Raw genomic sequence first — 4,957 nt, 5'->3', positions numbered from 1 at the left:
GATGCAGCAGCAAAAGTCCCACTGATAATATCAAACGGAGTCATAAAGTTTTCAGCTGCCTCCTGCACACCCCCTACTGGGGATGTGCCCGCAACCAAGGTACATGCCCTTGACCGGAATCGAACCTGGAACCATTCAGTCTGCAGGCCGACGCTCTATCCACTGAGCCAAACCGGTTAGGGCAAAAATAAATGTATTTTTAATCTTCATATACTGTGTTTTTGTCGTTTAAATGAATTTTATTATTTCTTCAAGGGTCTTCACATACATACACCTTAAGAGATATCAAGTAGGCGTAACATGTTCTCAAAAAATTAGGGTTGGCACACAGAAGAATTTTGAGTCAGAGATTTTGCTGGTTTTGGCACGCACTCACAAAAAGATTGCCCACCCCTGTTCTAAACTATAGGGTGCTTCATTAAATAAAAAATATTTTGTAAACTGTAAGTACCTCCTCAACTTCAAAGAGCTTTGTCAGCAGCAAAGCTTTAGTGTAAGTTGCAAATACTTACAGGGGTAGACTTTATATTTTTCACAGCGGAGGGTGGTGCTGGAGATGTCCGTACCAGCAAAGAACAGCTGGACCACCGTGAGGAGAAGACTCTTATGGTGGAACTTACGCTCAGGGTCAGAGCTCTCCTGGGACAGTGATGGAGAATTCTTAACATCACCCCTTGCAAAGATTTCCAGTTTCTGGATCTATTCTACTTGCCCAACCCCATGTTACTCTATGCCAGTTTTTCTATTCTTATTTTCTTTTTTTCTCTATTCAAGGCCAACAATATAGAAGAAGGGTTGGCTCTGGAGCTAGACTACCAAGGTTCAAACACAGGTCCTACCATTTATTAACTATGTGTCTTTGAGCAAGAAACTGACCTCTATGAACCTTAGTTTATTATCTGGGGTTGTTTTGATATTATGTACGTAAGTGCTCAATAAATGTTAGGGATTAATATTTTGTTGTTGTTATTATCTTCTCTGTCCTTGGGTATCTTTGCTGTCCTGACTGGCCCTTGCAGCTATCATTATATGGGTGATATTGAAAATATTTAATAACCTGTCTGGCATTAGACCAATTAGAAGAACACCTGCCTCCAAATAATCAGAACTGACATGGGCCTCAAACCAATCAGAACAAACATAGGTCTATGAACAATCAAAGGAAGATGGGCCTCTGACTAATCAAAACACAACTGGGGCCCTGGCCAGTTTGGCTCAGGGGTTAGAGTGTCGGCCCAAGGACTGAAGGGTCTCAGGTTCTATTTCCAGTTAAGGGCATGTACCTCGGTTGCAGTCTCGATCCCCAGCCCTGGTCAGGGCAAGTGCAGGAGACAACCAATCAATGTTTCTCTCCCCGCCACCTCTCCTTTCCCTCCACTCTCTCTAAAAAAAAAATCAATGGAAAAAATATCCTCAAGTGAGTTTAAAAAAACAAAAAAACACAAATGGGTCTCTGACCAATCAAAATGAGGGTGAGAGAGCAGAGTCTTAAAGGTCCTTTGCAATGCGGGGGGGGGGGGGGGGAGAAAAGACATATGTACTACTATTTGTAATACTCTAAACAATAAAATAAAAATTTTTTTAAAAAGGTCCTTTGCTAGGCCAGATATTAATTCTTTAGTTGCTACCTCTTAACAGGCATTCATGGAGGGGAATCTAGAGAGGCTCAAGAAAAAATGGGGTGTGGGGAGCAGAGGATTGGGTGAGCAGTGGCTTTCTTACAAATATTAGGGAAGTATTTCAATACAGTATTTAAAAAACACAAACATCATACTTTAACACACAAGCTCAGTGTCAGTAGTGTGTCCATCACTCTCTTTCCTGCCCGCCCACACCCAATCCAGCAGAGTCCTTGCCTTGTCCATGAGGAGCAGGAAGGAATCGATGAGTCCTCTGGGGCACAGGGTCCAGCGTTTTCCAGTGCATCTCAATGACCTCAGTGACAAAATCTTCCACTTCTTGAATGAGACTAGACAAGCGAGTGGGTGCCAGGGAAGTGTTTCAAGATACCAGAGAAAAATTCAAACATCTACAGGAAAGCCAGAACCTGTTCTAGTCTCTAGGTTGGTGCTGTGGGTGTTGCAGTTGTGACTGCACACACAGATGCATCTGAAGGGCACCTTTCACCCGGTGAGCTTGGAGAATGTGCCTCCCAGCTGAAGAGACAATACCTTCTCTGCTATGTGAACAGCTATACCCTTCCCCAGTCACTCTTATAGTTGTCAAGATTTCCTCTTTCAGAGTCTACCCTTATAGAAGGCCTGATTGCTATCCCCAGTCAGACTCAATGCCTCACCTGGCAGGGTGCAGGGGATGAAGTGTGTGCACAGAACACCAACCTCTGATGCAGTCTTGTTTTGCTGCTCAGGACAGAAAGCATCGGATCCCTTGCCAAGGTCCACTCACCTCAATTGCTGGCCACCATGGAATCTTTGGCCTTACCTGGCTGTACAAAGAGCTGATAATGGTGAAAACTTCATTCAGTAAATTTAGCAGCTGTAAGAATCTAGGGTCCTGGTAATTAAAGCGCTCTCCAAAAACGACGGAGCTGCTGGAGAAGGGTGGGGGGTTTACTGCACACTCTGATTTAATGATAAGCACTCATGCATGCATCAACAGTAAGGATTTTCATATAAAAACAAACAAAGACAATGGAGCAGATGATGTTGGCTTTGATGGAGTTAAAGAGGGAGTTGGGATCCAGATAGGGCCCTGAGGATGAGAGATCTGTCATGAGTGGTTCTCTTCTGGGTGGCTCTGGCCTGGCTGGTACTCTCTTAGTATGTGTGATTGTTGTTGTTTGTGAGTGTGTGTGTGTGTGTGTGTGTGTGTGTGTGTGTGTGTGTGTTTTCTATTTCTCTGGTTTAGCCTGTCTTTCACTGGCCTCTACATCTCAGCTTTTTTTCTGAGAATTTTCCCTCTGTGACTCTTGTTTTTCTTGGTCTCTTCATCTGACTTTCTGTGTCTGTCTCTGGTCTTCTCTATGACTCTCCTTTGAGACCAAGCCCCTTCTCCATGATTTCCCTTTTCAGAGCCTCCCGTGTTCCTTGTCCTTGGCCTCACTGACACTGAGTGTCCCAGACTTGATTTCTATCCTTACCTTTTTCTTTCTAGGGCTTTTCCTTGCAGTGTCTGATTCTAGATTGATCTTTCTCAGCATACTCAGGTTTTCTCTCTTGCTTTCTCTTACTCGCCCTCTCTCCTTCCCGGTCTCTGTCTCTCTTTGTCTTTCTCATTCTTTTTCTCTTTCTCTGTCTCTAAACCTGCTCCTGCATCTCTCTGTGGCTGTGTCTGAATCCTTCTCCATCAGTCGTGTTCTCTCCTCCCTCTGTGTCCCCATCTCACCCACCTCTGTCTGTCCCTCCCCCCTGTCCTGACCAGTGCTTACCCTGGGATTTCCACAGCTCCTCCACCAGACGCTGAGTCTCATTCTGAATTAGCTTCTCAATGCTCTGCTTCCCCATCCCAAAATCCCTCATGGTGGTTAGAGAGAATCGCCTAAGGGTCTTCCAAGACTTTCCACTGGCAAGAACCACACCTCATTGATGGTACATGAAGGGAAGGTTTTAGGATGCATAGAATATTCCCTTGTCCTTCCCCCAGGCCCCACCCATCCCCACTCACCAATACCCTGGAAGATGGGGTCAACAATAGCAACGTGCCCTCGGCCAGAGAAAGCCTCAGCCTGATCCACCAGAGCCTCCTTCAGCACCTCGTACCCACACAGGATGATGACAGGCCAGGGCCCCAGGTAGACCGTGAAGACATCACCATATTTCTCCTGCAGCTGTGTGGGCAGGGTCAAGATCTCACTCCCTAACTAAAGAGAAGGGTCTCCATCTTCACACCCACATCATACTTCCAGTGTAGCCTAGACCTGGCTGGCTGCAGCCCCATTGGGAAGAAGGCACACTTGCATTCCATGGCCCCCAACCCTCCCATGCAGCCCTCACCCCAAGTGTCCTCCTCCCTCAGCTTTTCCAAACCCTCCCAGCTTCTATTTGAGGAATTGCAGAGGCTCCCCACATCTGAGCTCTAGTCCGTCCCAAATCAGGACCACAGCTCAAAGTCTCCAGTCTGTCAGAACTTCTCCCTCCAGTCTCCCTTTTCTACATTCCTACTCAGGAATTCCAGAAGCTTCTCTAGTGGGCATATTGGCCAAGATTGTGGCTGAAAGAAACCAACCCCCAGGATTGCCTGAGAAGTCCCATCCTAAAATTGACCCCCAATTGCCTTGCTGCCTGTGAGCTCCTCCTGTCCACCCCTCCGCATCTCACTGCCTGGAAGGACTTGAGAGGCACTTGTGGTCTATTTGCAAAATGTTCCCCAGGAAGGGCAGAGGCCGGGGTCCAGGAGGGAGGTGGCCCCAGGAGGTGTGGTGGCCCCAGATTAGCAAGAGGACTATAAGGATGATGAGGAGCAGGCCAGTCCAGAACGCCATGCTCCTTGCTGTGTCTGCCTTCCATTCCGCTGTTTCTCTTAAAAGGTAGGTTGCCCTGTGTGTTGTTTTTTCTGTGCTTAGTGGGAGAGGGTATGCCAGAAATTTACCTTGACAGAACTCCTTGTAACTCACCAGAGGCAACAGGGAACCCAAAGGTGGCAGGTGTTGCGGAGGCCAAGAAGTCTAGCATCTTGATTGGATCCCAAAGCTTCCTTCCCATGGATGGCCTGAGGTATCTTGGTGGGGAGTGCCCTTGAATGAAGAGCACCTCCCTCAAGAAAGGGTGGTATGCCAGCTGGTGGAACAGGTGATAAAGTCTGAGCTCTGGGTCCAAACTGTCTGGGTTCAAATTCAGGTGAAAGCTGTTTCATGGTTTTTGCACTGCAAGTGTGGCTCTCAGCCCTTTTTATCAGAGGGTAGCATTGCATCTGAGGGATGAGTATAGCTGGCAGGTCCAAAATTGGAGCATCTTGTGCCACTGGGACAGGGACATGTTCGAGGCATCAGAACAAAGTG

This window comes from Myotis brandtii, unplaced genomic scaffold (assembly GCF_000412655.1).
Source record: "Myotis brandtii unplaced genomic scaffold, ASM41265v1 scaffold277, whole genome shotgun sequence".
In the NCBI taxonomy this organism is placed as follows: Eukaryota; Metazoa; Chordata; class Mammalia; order Chiroptera; family Vespertilionidae; genus Myotis; species Myotis brandtii.
Note: the sequence above shows the minus strand (reverse complement) of the source record.